General features: G+C 37.5%; 1 protein-coding gene across 2 annotated transcripts in view; it reads left to right on the top strand.

The window, feature by feature from the left end:
• CTNNA2 (catenin alpha 2) overlaps positions 1-17,714 on the top strand; it is a 1,196,494-nt gene that overhangs the window by 1,096,377 nt on the left and 82,403 nt on the right. The gene's annotated exons all lie outside the window — the stretch shown is intronic.

Raw genomic sequence — 17,714 nt, 5'->3', positions numbered from 1 at the left:
GACCAAAATGTCAGCACCATGATTAATTTCCATACCTGAATCAGTCTGTTTCATTGTTTCCCATAGGTCTTTCTGCTTCTAAATTACACATGATCATAAAAAGGGTGCTCTTTATTTCTTGAGTTTGAATTGGAATACTTTAGCAGAATAATAATTTATTGTTTTGCAGTATATACTACTCTACAGTTTTTATATATAAGCACTTGATTCTCACAAGGACCTTGTGAAGTAGGCAGATTTTTATTATCTTCTATTATGAATGTGAAAATGGAGTTTTGAATCAGTTAAGAAACTGGAAAAAGGTCACAAGTCTAGAAAATAGTGAATATGTGATTGGAACTTGGAATCTTGAACTTGAAAAACATTTCCCTGTCTATTTCTTGAGAAGATAAGGACAACCAGGGAAAAGCATAACGGCTCTAGGTAGTACATGGACATGAAGTAATCAAAGGAGGTAGTGGGTACTGAAAAAGAGTTAGACTGCTCCTCTTACAAAGGCTTGCATGCCCTCTTCCAGGGGCATGTGGCTGCCCACTGGGGAATCACGGTCGTGGTGAGACACAGTTACTTATGGGAGCCTGTCATAGCTCTCTGGTACACTGAGATGGAAAAAATACTTATTTCTACTGAGATAGCACAACAACCCATAACTCTGGATAGTTGTGTCAAAGAGTAGCCTATTTTTAGTAGTTTTTGCTCTTGACTGGTGTCTCTTGGCTTCAGACCCTTTCTGAAGTCCCTTATGCCTTGTATATTTGTATATATGGGCGAATGAGAGTAGAGAGAAAGTCCAAGGATGGAAAGAAGACAAATAGAATTAACTTTATATTGGATGGAGTTATGAATGGGTAATGAATCGGGTCCTCTGTATGCGTAGAAGGAACTTACCTCAGCATCAGTGGGAGTCTTCATGGGTCTATATATGGAATTTGGAACCCACTAGGCTTTTAAAAATAGACATATCTCTGAAAGGTCAGATATAACAGTGTTCCAAGTTCTACATGATAAGACATGTTAGTAGAAACATGTTTCCTTCTACAGGGAAAAGGTTATTTACAAAGACTTCTGTAGCTATTTGTTAGTCTAGAATAGCATGGAAAAACAACAGATAAACAGACATTGATTGCTCTCTGAAATATAAGCAGAAAAGGACTAGTGTGATATCACATAATAAAGAGCACATCTAGGGATCGTTGCTCTTGAGAATCCTCACAGACTTAGAATTACAAATAATAACAATAATAATATGATATATCCATAATTCAAAAAGAGTCATGTACCACAATGTTCATTGAAGCTCTATCTACAATAGCCAGGACATGGAAGCAACCTAAGTGTCCATCAATAGATGAATGGATAAACAAGATGTGGCACATGTATGCAATGGAGTATTACTCAACCAAAAAAGGAAACAAAATTGAGTTATTTGTAGTGAGGTGTATAGGCCTAGATTCTCTCATACAGAGTGAAATAAGTCAGAAATAGAAAAAAAAATACTGTATGCTAACATATATATATATGGAATCTAAAAAAAAAAAAGAGGTTCTGACGAACCAAGGGGCAGGACAGGGATAAAGACACAGACGAAGAGAATAGACTTGAGGACACGGGAAGGGGGAAGGGTAAGCTGGGACGAAGTGAGAGAGTAGCATGGACATATATGCACTACCAAATGTAAAACAGATAGCTAGTGGGAAGCAGCTGCATAGCACAGGGAGATCAGCTGGGTGCTTTGTGATCACCTACAGGGGTGGGATAGGGAGAGTGGGAGGGAGACACAAGAGGGAGGAGATACTAGGATATATGTATATGTATAGCTGGTTCACTTTGTTATAAAGCAGAAACTAACACACCATTGTAAAGCAATTATACTCCAATAAAGATGTTAAAAAAATAATAATATGATATATCCACATTGTAATTAGCTGAAATTCAGCACTATTTTTTTTTTTTCAAATAGGCTTGCTCTTTGCATTCAATAGAGCAACACAATGCAAGCCATACGGTATTTCTTTTCTCATTTGGAATAATTAGAAACAGTTATTTTACTCTCCAATTTAAGGACTTTTTTTTCACCCTTAAAGAAACTCTGTCACATTTTTGGAGCTCTCAGTTCCTGGCCCATTACCTCGATTTTGTTACAAAGTCTCAGCTTCCTGTGGTATATCTGACACATAGCAGCATTTCCTTGGATCTGACACTGAGTGAAGAGTGTCAGAAGTTTCAACTCATGACTGGTTGGAATGATTACTGCCGCAGATGACATGCAGAGCATATTGCCAACTTATAGGCGACTTTGTGCACACAAAGACTTCAGCGTTGTTCAAGAGACATTTTAGATTTCTTTCTTATTGAGCCTTGGGGTGCTTTAATAAATAGAAGGAGTGGTGCCCATTGGGTCAAAACCGACATAAAGGCAAGGGCAGTGTGCCTAGCTGATGGAAATATTTTAACATAATTTTCATCCAAAGTGTTGAAATGTAAATAATATTCTGGTTGAAGTTTTTTTAACTGAAAAAAAAAAATCAATGAAACAGAGCAACCCATCCTGGATTGTTGTTGCTAATGAAGATTTTGCTCTTATTTGTCAATTTTCAGATCTTTAAAAATTCTCATCTCAGCCCTCCCTTGCAGTGATTGAATACTTGGGGTACTTAACTAAAGGCACCTTCCTGATTCTGATGTCCACATCCAATTCATAATTGAACAGAAAAGATAAGCAAGACATTTAGATTCTTTCTATTTTTCAGCATCTATTGAAGATCACTAGGAAAGAAGCCAGGTAGAAGAGAGTGAAATAAACAGTTTATAAATAACTAGTAGAAAATGGAATACATGTCAAGGAAAAGTAGATATTAGTGGGCTAAGAACTAGAATATACAAGGTATATAGATTATTTTGCTTCTGTCCCCAGTGGTTCTTCTCTTTCCTAAACAGGAACAATATGGTTTCTTTATGGGTAAGTAGAGAGGTTGTCAAAGAAATGAAAGCAAAATCTTTAGCTGTGGGCTTCCCTGGTGGTGCAGTGGTTGAGAATCCTCCTGCCAATGCAGGGGACATGGGTCCGAGCTCTGGTCTGGGAGGATCCCACATGCCACGGAGCAGCTGGGCCCGTGTGCCACAACTACTGAGCCTGTGCTCTAGAGCCTGCGTGCCACAACTACTGAAGCCTGTGCGCCTAGAGCCCGTGCTCTGCAACAAGAGAAGCCACCGCCATGAGAGGCCCGTGCACCACAAAGAGGAGTGGTCCCACTCACTGCAACCAGAGAAAGCCAGTGCGCAGCAACGAAGACCCAATGCAGCCAAAAATAAATAAATTTATTAAAAAAAATCAAAAAATAATTTAGCTATGAGTAGAACAATTGACATGCTCACGGATTCCTCATGGAGGGAGAATGCCTCTGCTCTGAAGCCAGCAGGGCTTAAGAGAAGGGATGGTGCTCTGTCACAATCGCACTGGTAATCTGAACATGTGGAACATGAGGTTTAAAATGTGTGATCTATATGGTGACTTAATACCTAGCATTTCTCAATAAGAAATTTCTCTATGAGAAACAAGCTAAAAAAAAAAAAAAAGCTTTAGCTGTTAAAATTCACTGGTTGCTAATTAGAATTGTTGGGGGATGTACTACACATAAGATCAGGAAGAACATAAGATCAGTTCTGTGATTATGGTTATGCAGAGTTTTGTAGGTTATATAGATTTTATAAAATGGATTTGTCCCCTTGTCAGTGTCTGGCTATGCTAAGGAGGGCTACGTCCTTCAAATAAAAACTCCTATACAGATCACTAATACCCAAATTTCTACCTTTGGGCTAACATTTTGCTTCTGATTTTTAAAAAAATCTTAGTGCAACGTTTAATTGGTCACTTTTTTATGCAAGTTTATCAAACTTTATCCTGAGAGTACATTTTATTTTGAGGAGAGAACACGGAGCAGTGGGCAAGGAGTGGAAGGTGACAGGAAGAAGAAGAAGAAAAAAAGGAAGAGTCCAGGACATGGAAGACAAAGCATCATGTTTTCTTTTGCCTTTCCACCAACCTACCAGGTTCTGCCCAGTTTTATATCTGAGTTGTTAAAGACCCTAAGGCAGAAGTTCTCAACCTCTGTATTATTGACATGTGAGTCTTGGTAATTCTTTCTTGGGGTGGAGGCAGCTGTCCTGTGCATTAAGGGTGCTCAGCAGCATCCCTGAACTTACCCCACTAGATGCTTATAGGACCTCTTCCCTTTCCCACTTCAAGTTGTGACAATCAAAATTGTCTCTAGACATTGCTAGATGTTCTCGTGTGGACAGAATAACCCCCATGGAAAATAACTGCCACAAGAGAAATAATATTCCATAATAAGAGCAACTTTAAACAAGACTAAAGGGAGCCTCTGCATGATGGCCATAGGGTACGGTGAAGCGAATGGAGTGAGAGTCTATTACCAAGCATGAAAAAAAAGGGGCAGAATGCTCAAAAAGTCTTAACTAGACCAGACTTTGCTGCTAATGGGGTTTTCAAATACAGGCCAACCTCTGTTTAAACATGCAAATGATGCAGGGGTGGGTCTCTGTAGAGAGAACTCCCACTTTACCTTCACTGAGAGGCTAGAAATTGAGAGAGATCCAAAGAGTGATGGAACAGTCTGTAGTTAATTTTCCATAAATTACTTTACTTAGTAAAGAGTAACTAAATTTTTTTGAAGAGTGCTTTTTGTCTTGATATGAATGCTAAGTTAATTTGAAAACACAATTTTGTGGATTATTAGTATGTTAAAATTCTAGGGCAATATTACATAAAAATTTACCTATTTATTTTTTATAAAACTAATCTAGGCAGATGAAAGCACAATAAACTTGACATACATCAGACTCATTAAATACTAACATGTTTGATGGACTCTTCAATAAAACCTGAATTATAACAAATTGCCAATAGCTTGGTAGCAAGTGCACCCAACGAGACCCATTTTTAGAGATCTCATTTGCAAAGTCAGATTGCTGTGGAAAGTTGAGGGGCCTGAAAGTCCATTCAATGATATTATGTTTAAAGTAGCTCATTCTTCACAGAACAGATTACATTGAAATGCCATTTTTGTAAATTTGATGGCTGATGCAAATTTGTGATGATGTCACTATCATCAGGTTGAGAGATCTTTGAGATGCCAGCAGTTCTTTCTTCAGAGGGAACCCAAAAAGAATAGAAAAAAATAAAGTCTTTTTAGTGAGGATTCTGTTATTAAGCACTTTGTAAATGAAAATGAAAATTCCATTATTTTGGAGAACATGTGGGCCAAACAGATGGTATAAATTTTTTTAAGACTTTTTTTTAAAGAACAGTTAAATGTTCACAGAAAAATTGAGGGGATGCTACTAAGATTTCCCATGATTTTGAATCAATTCCCTTGATTCTGCACATGCATGGTGTCCCCCATTATCTATATCCCCTACCAAAGTGGTACATTTGTTACTATTGATGAACCTACACAGACACATCATAATCACGCAAAGTTCATAGTTTACATTTTGGTTCACTCTTGGTGTTGTATACTCTATTATATTTGGACTAATGTATAATGACATGTATCCATCATTATGGTTTCATACAGTGTATTTTTCACTGTCCTAAACATTCACTGTACTCCATCTATTCATCCCTCTCTCCCTCCCAATCGCCTGGTAACCACTATCTTTTCACTGTCTCCATGGTTTTGCCATTTCTAGAATGTCATATAGTTGGAAGCAAATAGTATGTAGCCTTTTCAGATTGACTTCTTTCTCTTAGTAGAGATGGTATAATTTGTAATTTCATGCTTCTGTTATGTAAAGTTTTCATAAAAGAGTTTTTTTTTTTTTACAGCATTCCTATGTATTTTGCCCAGTAAGAGGAACAAATAGAAAGCACCCAAATTAGAAATGATAATGAGGGGTACCATTGTGTCAGTACAATGTATAGATGAAATCCATGTAAGGAATCAGAAGAACTCAATTCCTTGACTTCTAAATGTGACCTTACACAAATTAGTTAATGCCTCTGAGCCTCAAGCTTCTCATGTATTGCCTGATGTTTCATCATCTAAGTATGGTCAATATTATTGATTTTGGGATATATGCTTCACTGTTTCTTGGCTTCCTCATGACGGCACTCAACATGGACAGTCACTGCCCATGAATCCTCTGTATAGATCCTCTGCTCCACCTGGGCAGGTGTATTTATTATTTTCCAGTTAAAACACATCCATGCTGTTCCCACTCTCCTTCCTGTCATCTTCCCCATTTTCTCCTCCTCCTCTACATCTGGGTATTGAACTTATCCTTTAAGATCTGACTCAGGTCTCAGCTAGAGACAACAGGGATCTATTTCTATGAGTCTGTTGACATTTATTACATCCTCTTCAGTGTCAATGGTCCACAGATAGATTGTCACTTCCTAGAGGCAGGTGTTCCTGTACGTGCCTTGGGCCTAGACAAGTATTATCACATAATTAGCCTTTAATATGTATGCATTGATTAAATGAATACGAAAAATTAAGATATGACCTTTTTTTTTCAGTGGAGAATATATCCACTAGCAGCAGCCTTAGGCTTATAACTCAAGATTCCAGGATAAGTAGAGATGCTTGTTTTCCTCCTACTTTCTACACATCAAAGAAGAGCAATCTTCTTGGCCACTTGGGGGTATGCTTATTTCACTTGGACTGATTTCTGTTGCTGGCGGGATCAAGTTTTATCATTGGACATGTCTGGGTGACCTGACTATCACTGTGACCAGAGGCAAGGGGTATGGACAGAAGTAAGATCAATATCAGAAGAAGGTGGTAAGGACAGATTATTGGGAAGACAGAAATATTAGATATTAGAGATAGGAAGGACTATTACAATCTGTCACTTCTCTGTGACTGACCTTGAAATTAAATTATGAAAGTAATGAATTTCCACAGAAGCTGTAATGACTGAGATTCAGTTCAGCCTAGACTTCCTAATATATTTTAAATACATTTTAATATAACCCTTACTATTGGTGTAAAGCATTTTATTTCCCCCTGAAAGGTCAAAATGATTACAATATGGAGGAAATGTCTTACTAAGTGGTGGTTGTGCTAGTCATGGAGGTGGGAAGTCAGAAGTGTAGGAGGAACGAGAAGGAAATTTCATTCACTTAATAGTCCTTAGACAGGCAGCATGTAGTTTGTCTCAAAGCCTCTTCCATATATCTGAAACCTACATACTTGAAGTATTGTACAGATCTGGCTGATGGTTTTTAAAATCAGTATTTATTTGTTTTATCCTGAATGCAAATGCAAGGTTTCTTGCTCAGAGAACAAACTTCTTTCTTAGTAACAATAACGTTGCCACTTCCCTATACCTCGTTCTACCACTCAAGGCAGTGTGATAAGGTCAGATAAAGTCTGCCCACACGAAGGAGGTCCATACTACAGGAGAAGAACCACAAAATTATGAATCTGAGAGTTTATATAGCAATTGGTGCTCAGCTGTCTCCCTCCCCTCCTGAGAGGGAGAGAAAAACCTTCACTCTTTAATGTTAATAAACTCTCTCCAGGAAAGGTCCCCCGGTTGTTACAACCCTTTAGAATATAAATGAATGGCTCCTGGTTTTATTCCGTTTTGAAATGTAAACACCTATCTCTGGGGAGATAAACCCGTAAATCTCTTTCTGGATTATTTCACCAATTTAGGACTACTATTGAGTCATACCTTGAACCAGGTTACCAGTCATTTTTGCTCAGAAAGCCCTGGCCATGCAGAAATATGAAAATATCTTCTCTATACTGGCTTGTTTGTAAGTAATATGTTCTGCTAGAATTCACACATGACCAGCTCTCTCAGCGTGAGAGGCTGAAGAACCACCTGAGAAGAATACAACTTGAGAAAATAAGAGAAACACTTTAAAAAATATATATTTATTTACTTTATTTATTTATTTTCATCATTTTATTTTATTTTACTTTTTGGCTGCCTCGGGTCTTAGCTATGGCATGCGGGATCTTCGTTGAGGCACGCAGCATCTCTCACTGAGAGGGGCAAGCTCAGTAGTTGTGACGTGTGGGCTTAGTTGCCCCGGGGCATGTGGGATCTTAGTTCCCTGACCAGGGATCAAACCCGTGTCCCCTGCATTGGAAAGCAGATTCTTTACCACTGGACCACTAGAGAAGTCCCAAGAGAAACAATTTTAGCCTGATAATAAACTTCTAACATGGAAGTGGAGGTGGGATAGGATGGATATAGGAAGGCTCACAATTACACATTTATGGAGCAACATAGTGGAAGAAACAGCACTTTTCTAGTGCCCAATTTTCAAAGTAAAACTAAAAGGAAGACATGAATTTCCAGTTCTGTGTGAGTCACATCATAGACTCACAATCCTGGGGACTGCAAAAGACATGATACTTCTTTGTCACTTCAAGGATATGAGGGATCAGCATCCATGGTACTGGCCATGGAATGGCAGAAGGGCCAGTGCTAGGGTCCACAGGAATTGGTGGCCAGGGTGTATTAACTGGGCACAAGTGAGGCAGCAGTAAGTTCCTTTTACCCAGGATCCCTACCACGTCAGCAATAGGTGTTGGAATCAAAGAAAGGAAGAATATGTCAACAATCACTTGAATGGGAACATCATTAGAATATTCCAGAAATAGTTTGATTAGGAAAAATAAGAAACTATGCTTGTAGCTGGGATAACATATGGACATAAGAACCAGAAAGATTCTGGATATTCCTGTCAAGTTGACCCCAAAATTACCTCCCCACTTGGTTTGCCTTTCTATATTTTACCTGTTCTCTAACGCTAGCTGATTTCTTCCTAGAGAAGAAGCGAAGTCTTCTGTAACCATACCAGCCAATCACACTCCTCTGTGCCCCATTACTCACTGTCACTCATTAAGGTCCTACCAGGTGTTGCAAACTCTGTGTTTGCCCATTTTTCTGTCTTAAGGTACCTCTCTGTTCTCTGTCCCCCTTCTATTTTCTATCCAGGAGTGTGTGTGTGTGTGTGTGTGTGTGTGTGTGTGTGTGTGTGTGTATGTTGCTTCCTAATTTAATTTTAACCCCTTGAGATCTGAGACTACCTCTTCACTTCCTCCAGCCTTGATGAGAGTTGAAGCTCAAAAATGTTTATTAATATAAATAAAAAACATAACTGACATAGAATAATACCTTATTTTAGGGGTTTTTCCCTTTTTAAAAATTGCATGTTTAATGATCAAGATCAGAATCTTTTAAACTAAGAGCAATAAATTCCTAGCAATTATTTTATTACATCTTAAAATTTAAAATCTCATTGACGCCAAAATTAACTATTTATCAAGCTAGGTTTCTACAAACACTGTAAGCTAAATAAAGAATCATGTTCAGTTCTTTACTCATTCCTTAAGTTTCAGAATGAAATGTGCCATCCTTTCCTCTTAACTTATAAACAATTTGTGATTATTTTTGAAATGCTGATTTTAAAATGTAAGAACTTTCCAAGCAAGCATTTTCTTTCCCTGGGGAAAGGAATTTGTGTCTAGACAAAAGCAGATGCATGCTGCCTGATTCTCTTAGGGTAGTTATCGTGGACAGAATTTAGAAGATTTTTTTCCTTCTTCTAAGCAGTCCTTTTTCATCTTTCATCAAACAATTCAGCTCATGGGTTATGTATGGCCTTCTGGAGCTTGAGTTTGATTTTGATGTTTGAAATGTACATTATAATTTTCCAAACATGAGTTTATGAAAATGGCAGCCTTTAGGAACTCCCACAGAGGGAACAGATGACTGACTCTGACGAAAGAAAGTCCAAGAATATACACAGCATGGAAGAATTAGGACTAGCCAGGAGGATGCTGATGGTTGTCTAGAGGGGTAAAAACAGCTGACAAATAGTCACCAGGGAATAAGGAGCAGATTAAGCTGGGCTTCTTTCGTCCTGGCTCCTAGCTTCCAGAGCTCAATATCTTTTAACTTGATGAACAGTTATCAAGAGAAAGCACAGTGAAAGCTAGTATATCACTGGCCTAGACAGAGAATTATTTCAATTTAGAGAGTTTAAATATTATTTCCATACTCCCTCCTCCACATTTAAAAAACATTTGAGGATACTTTACTCAAGATTCACATCCAATCAATCAGCTAATATAAAATAGTAGTATGCATTTGAGGTAGAAGGAAAACACTTTCACAAGAATATTAGGTTAAGCTGAGAGGTTTTTTAGAAATAGTGTCTAATTTGAGATAGGGAAGCTGGGTTTGATTTTTTTCCCCAGTTACGAGCTTTTTGGTAAAGTCTCTAACTTTTAAAGGTTTCCTTTCTTCATGGATCTGGTGAGGTCATACTGTAATACAGTGTTTAACACTGGCTTTCTTGGCAATGAAGATAAAATGAAAATTCTAACAGTGAGTTTATAAAATCTTGTCCTGAGGGCAGATTTCATAGGAAATTAATTATTAAAAATGCAAAACCATCAGAAAGATGATGTAGTCCTGCCAAGGAGAGAGAAGGGCATAAAAGCGGGGAAATTCAGTTTTCAGATAAATTGTACCAACTTCCCAATTTTCAGAGATTTCAACACTAATTTGTGTGCTATTTTCAGTTTACTTCACTCCCACAAGGCCCACTTTTTGGTGATGAATCATGTACGTAGTTGTACTTCCAAGCTCCATCCAAAGGAGACCGGATGATTTTGCCAGCTGTAAACAAAGAAAAAGGGGGCGTGGACTGGTAGATAAAAAGGGTCATGATGTGAAGATGACAATTACAAGAAACATTTACTGTGAATCTTGTGTGCTTGGCACAATGGGAAGCATCTTACGTACATCCCACTTTTTAGTCCCTTGAAGGCAAGATCATATTTATTTTATTTGCCACTTTATCCCCAGTGACTAAGTACTACCTATGTTTATATTTAAAATTGTATATAGAATTTGTAGAATGTATTATTTTTAAACCTTATGTAAGACCAGAAGGCCAGCTGTTTTACACTTGTGTAAACTGAGGCTCAAACTGGTTAACTTGTAAATAAATATAATCAAATATCAAGATTCAATTAAGCTTCTGCCTGAGTGCAATAAATATACCAGAAACCTAGACCAGCATAGCTGCTACAAATGAATGAACAGAAATTTTAATATGTCTTTCTGAATATTTTTACTGTTATTTCTACTTCTGGCATAGCATATTTTATTAGTTAGCTATTGCTGTGTAACAAATCACACCAAAGCTTAATGGATGAACGTTACAAACATTTACTATCTCATAGTTTCTGTGGGTCAGGAGACCAGCACAGCTTAGCTGGGTGGCATTGCCTCAAGATCTCTTGCAAGGATGCAGTCAAGGTATGGGCCAGGGCTGCAGTCATCTCAAGGGTCAATTGGTGAAAGACCTACTTCCAAGCTGACTCACATTGTTGTTGAAAGGCCTCAGTTGCCTTATTGGACATAAGGCCTCAATTCTTTATTGGCTGTTACCAGAGGCTCCTCTCCATTACTTGCCATGGAGGCTTTTCCATAGACCAACTGGCTTCCATCAGGGTGAGCAAGTGAGAGAGCAAGAAAAGGCAAGAAAGATGGGAAGCCAGCACCTTTCTGTAACCTAATTACCAACGTGACAACTTATCACCCTTTCTATATTCTATTAGTTAGAAACAAGTCATTAGTTCCAGCCCACTTTCAAGATGACAGGATCATGCAAGGGCATGAATACTAGGAAAGAATGGCCCATCTCAGAGGCTGACTACCACACATACATATTTGCAAATGCATAAAGATGGGACAAACAATAAGGGTGATGACTAGCATAATTAAGATAGAATATTAAGACATATGAACAGATCCCACAACATGGATTTAACAGGGACATGTTTAACTTCTGCCATAATGTACCTATTTCTTCGTGCAGTGCCTTCCATTGTGTCTAGATAGAGCTATGCAGTATCTGGCCAGGAGGGGAGAGGGTAATAACAGATCTAGATAGTGAGGAAATAAAAGCCAAGATTGGAACAAGGTGATTGGAGAGGAGAGTTGGAGCAGAGAAGGACAGATTTGAGAAATTGTACAGAGAAACAAGACAAAGCTAGTACATAATTCAAAGGTAACAGTGTACATGTCAAACAGAAGAAAGAATCTAGTGACATTACTAGGGAACATTTCATTTGACTTAGTATCAGAGATTCAAACTTTAATCTCAGAAGAAGCTGAGTGGTGATGAAAATCATAACCAGTATTAGAGCGAGTGTGCAAAATCAAGAAGTAAAGGTCTGGATAATGCAAGAAATGCTAGCTAAGTGTTTCAACAAGATTATGGCCACTCTTGTACTTGTAGGAAAGCCTCTACATCTACTGGGAGTGCATGGGTCTATAAATTACAGACAGTAATGAAATAGCCTTTGTTCATGAGGTAGACTTATAGATCCACTTGATTATTTCTTGTCCAATAGATAGAAACGTAAGCAGCTCTAAAAAGAATTCTGAGCTCAAGATTTTGAAAGGTCCCTGTTTGGGATGGGGGGACCCTAGAACATCCTCTAATGACTTAATTATAGGTCATGAAGTTCTTTACTAAAGTTACTGAATCAATATGAAACAATGACCAGTGGCTATGGTTTGTCCTCCATAATTTTTGAGTGTTACCAAAGCAACAAATATGTTACAGCTTCAGTTTGTGTTAGTTCCTACTTCTACACTAGTAAGACTTGGAACTTCAGACTCAAACAGGCTCCTTTCTAATTGATGATGCTTCATGGATGTGCTGAACTATCAAGGTACACTCAGAGTCTTGTAAATGCCAGTCAGACTTTCTTCTGGCCAAATTCAGGCCTGAATGATGGTTTACATCATTCTCTCCTTTATATTCTCTTCTCTTAACCTGACATCTAATTGGGGGCTGTTTGAATAAAATTGCTTAGAAATGTCTGATAGAAACCATTTATAGGAAAGAATCCATTACGTACAGAAACATCATCAAGTAGTATTTTCCTGATGTAGGGGGATACTAGAGTTGCCCCCACAGAGTCTCCCCAAATCAATACTTTCTGGCTCCAGTTACTCTGATTAACACCTAATTCTCTGCCTAACTTCAACTGTTAAAATGGAAGCATCATATCTATTTGTAATGGAGAGGGTGTGATTATACTGATTCTTGTACTGGAATTGGTCACAATTCTATCCCGGTCCTAATATTTTATTCTCTTTTTAGATTATTTCCAAATGTTCTCATTCTTATTTTTCTATTTTATATTAACACTTATTAGACTGGCTCTTTCTCTAGAACAGAGGCCTTGTCTATTTTTCTCTTTTTTATCCTCAGTAATAAAATTTGTGTAAGGAACACACTCAAGAAAGCATGTTGGTTGACTGCACCGCCACAATTGGATGACCCCTATGCATGCAGATATGCTAGTTGGGCTTTGGTCAACTAGTCAAGTATACAATAATAAATCTTTCTCCATGCTCAGTGGTGAAGCTTCTACTCAAGTGGTCCTGAAAGGATTCCGAGCTCAGGTTTTTGAAAGGTCTCTCGAGACCAAAACTAGAATGCCCACTAATAACTTGGTTAATGACTCATGAAACTCTTTAATAAAATTACTGAACTAATATGAAATGATGGGCAGAAAGAGAGTGACTTAGTATGTTGAATGTGATACTGCTCATTTTGTCCCTGAAATACTTGGTGACAAATTATTTCCTTCTTACTTCCCATTCTTTCACTTCCCATCCTTCTCCCAGCTGGATATAGCTGTGCCAGAAGCATAATAAGGGCTTAAGATGCAATGAATGAAGAAGAGATGGTCTCTGCCTAAAAGTGACTCTTGTGGGGAACAGCTGACATACAGAAATGGCAGACAATCCTCATACAGTGTGCTAAGTACTATAATAGTGCAGGCATAATTAGGATGTTATAAAATTGTAGAGAATGGCCAAATTTGGAGTGTCTTGGGATTAAGGAAGGCTTCACAATGGCAGACAATTCTAAACTGGTTGTTGAAGATTGAGGAGGTATTCAGCAGGGGCAAAGAAAGAAGTACATTTTAGTAGGAGAGAATAAATTGATCATGGACATGGTATGACATGGTGTGTCTCTGTCATATTTGAAGACATAGAAGTAATTCAGTCTAATTGGAACATTTGAATATATGTAGGAATAAGTGGGGAGACAGAGACAGATAGGAATTATAGTCAGGAGTCAGATGTTTGTGTTTGTATCTTGATAAAGAGATTTTATAGTCCTCTCTATATTAAAAGAAGTCATTGGAATATTTACAGCAGGGCATGGACCTTTTAGGTGGTTACTCAGAGGCAATGGAGTTGGTTGGCTAGTCATTTCTACTGCCTCTATTTAACCTTGGATTCGGTTCTTATGGCTGTCGGCAGTCCTATTTGCATCTTTAGCACAATGTTTTGTTCATTTTACTGACTCACCCTGTGCTCTAAAATTTCACCTCTGAAGTCTCCCAGGAGGATTCAGTGCAGATCTTCCTCACCTCTGTTTTAGGATCTCGATCAACACTAGAATAGGTGACCTTGATTTTTATATGCATACTTAACTCTGATTTCATTACTCCTGGAATATCATCATTCTGTGGCCTAGTGTGCACTCTGCATACAAAAGTACAGTGAGAATTTAAAAGTTTATTTCCAACTTTGATCACCCCTTCAGGACATAAGCTATTAAGAGCAATCCAGGATTTCTGATAAATAACATTAAACTGGTGTCTACATTTTTGGATGTAATTCGTAAAGTAGAAGGAAGCTTCTATTTATATAATCCTATATCAGAAATTCTGTTAATATACAATGTGTGAATCACAAAGGCAATGCTGTGTTTTGTCCTAATTAGGGAGAGGTAGAATCAGCATCATATTTGAAGTACTTTGAGACTGTTTCTATCTCAGTATTACTTTGAGGGTATTTCATTTTTCAAGCCCTATTAAAGTGTTGGAAGAATTCATAATTAAACTAACATCTTAGGTTCTGTCAGGATGGATATTGTTCTATAAACTTTTGTTTTTCTGTCTTATCACTTTAAAAACCAGAGAGGATAAAACTAAAACAGGAAAGAAAGCACCAATGTGGAGAGCAAAAGTATGTTGGTTAAAGAGTTTTAGCAGTTGACCAAGCCCTAAATAAATAAGTATTGAATGCACTTAGGAACAGAGCATGGAAGAAAATTTCCTTAAGGGTCAGACCCAGAAAAACACTGACTTGTGGTAAGAGAAATGGATGTCTTGTCAGTTACAATAAATAAATATCAAATGGAATGTGTTCAAATTCTAGGTTTTATCAGCTTGAGGAGTAAAATAAGGTCATTGGAATATTAATGCTAAACTGCCCTTTGAGCCCCTTTTTGAAAAGTAAGGATTCCACATCACTTCCTCTACCATTTTTCCTCCTTAGAAAATTGACGGTATTTTCTCTTCCAATCTCTTCTTTCTGCCTCTTCTGACAATGCCACATGCACAACACTGTTGTTCCTTCAAAAACTGCACCTCCTAAATGTCCCAAGAGAGAGTCTGTATTCCATGCTGGAGCAAAGAGAATGCCCTCTGCCAAACTTGGTGTTTCAGAGTAGTACTGGGTATGTTTTGGGCCCCAGAGCATCCCTTATGAGAATGGTCCCTTTAGAGTTTAGCTTTCTTCTCTCTTCCTTGAGAGAATCAGTGAAGAGTGGAGAAAGAGAACATATCAATTCCTGCATTTTCCTCTTCCCCAGCTCTTCCTCGGGGTGAACTTAAACAAATAAAACAAAGCAACACAATCCCACTTTCCCTTTTGGACTTCATCAACGGTTTTCACTGGGAGGGTCTAGTGGATAGGGACTACTCGACTCAGTTTTCCAGCTGGTGGGTCTTAGTGGAATATTAAGCATTTGATCACAGTCAACATTTCTGAGGGTCTTCCTCACTTAATACTATGGATCAAATTGGATTCTATTATGTTTGGGCCATGAGCTAGAACTTTATTTTTTCAGAGCCTTATTCTATAAGGAGAAATAAAGCCTTCAGGGTATTATGTTGATCTCTTTTTAAATTTGAATTTTGAAAAGATTCAAAAATACAAAAGGAACAGAGGCTCATGGAACTGACACTCAGCTTGTACCCCAAGGTATAACAAATATTATTTGGCAATATCTGATTCACATTATTATTTATTTCAAAAATAAGATACACCTGAGGCCTCCTTAAGACCTCTACCTAATTCCATGCCTCTCCTTCTGCTCTCAAAGGTAACCACTATAACTTAAGGCTACATACATCTTTTCAGAACATGTGTAATAAAAATGAGTATATGTTTACATTATGCACAGTATTCTTGTGCATTTTACAATTTCTCACAAATGACATATCTTTTTAGCTTTCTGTTCCCAGTAAACACTTAGACCTCAGGACTTACTCGATTTAATATACTGGCTATTTCCTGATTTACATCCTTAAGTTCATTTTGTCCCATCCATATATATAGTCTGTGAACCTGGGGTGCACAGATCACAGTGGTTCCCCCCTGAGTTAGAAGACTCAGAATAGGTCTGGGTTAGAGTGTGTTGAAAGAGCTCCCTTAAAGCAGTTATTATCCTCAGGTTTAATGTAACTCTTGTTATTATTAACTCTTGGAATATTCAACCTAACAAAAAACAACTGTAACTCTAGAGACACAAAGACATTCCTGTGCCCCCAGCGTACTCAGTCTCCTAATCAGTATCTCCTCAGAAGTCAGCATTTGGCTATGCCCTAGCTAATTTCGCAACTCATTGACTGGCTCTGGAAAGCATCATTTGACTAGATTTTGACAAAGCATTTGCCAAAATGATATGTTCCCATTTTTCATTCCATCTATAGTAGAAGGATTCCCTTTTTTCCACCTGCTCAATAAGACAGATATTTTAAGTTTTAATTTGTTTGCTCATCCTCCAACAGGTATGAACTATCTCATTATTTACATTGTAATTTTTCCACTCATTAGTGAAGTCAAGCATCTTATGTATTTATCAATAATATGGGATTTCCTTGTCGTGAATTGCCTTTTCTAAATTTTGTCTATTTTTCTATTTTTTCCTTATTGATTTGTAAGAGTATTTATCTTACCTACATGGAGGAGTACCAGTCACTTATCAGTTATAAAAAAGGGGCAAAAATTTGTGCAGCTAAGTGCTACAGATACTATCATATACATCTGTAAAATTGTTGATGGTCATTATGGCAGCTTAGATATCAAATGGAATTAATATTATTTAGAATTTTGAGTTTAGGAAAGGAAAGGAATTTGTAATTCTGCTTAAGAAAGATACTCATGTGAAAATGACACATACAAAAATGTTTTCATGCTTAAGGAGATCAATTTCAATTATCTAGATTATTTAGAAATGTAAAACAGTTTATTCCCACCACAAGTGTATAGCTGAAATGGTCTTAATTTGCTGTGGTGGGTTTTAGAAATATATTTTCATTTGATTCATATTTGCAGCAATATTCTCAACGTCTTCCGAATTCCTTTCATATAAAAGCAGTTTAAAGGCCCAATTGAAAAATTCAAGTAGTATAGAGAACCATTCATAGCAATTTACTCACAGAAGGAAATTCACCCCTTGCCATGCTTTGGTTTTGATAATTTCTGTTGAAAGAGTGGTTACTCTGTTTTCCTCTTACCCTCCTTTTTTTTTTAAAATAACATTTGACTTTTCCTAGTAGAAATATATTTTTTAAGGAATGTTTTATCTTGAATACTCTGACCCTGGAGAGTAA

This window comes from Delphinus delphis, chromosome 12 (assembly GCF_949987515.2).
Source record: "Delphinus delphis chromosome 12, mDelDel1.2, whole genome shotgun sequence".
Classification (NCBI taxonomy): Eukaryota; Metazoa; Chordata; class Mammalia; order Artiodactyla; family Delphinidae; genus Delphinus; species Delphinus delphis.
The sequence above is the reverse complement of the archived record's forward strand: the minus strand, read 5'-3'. Positions and strand labels throughout refer to the sequence as shown.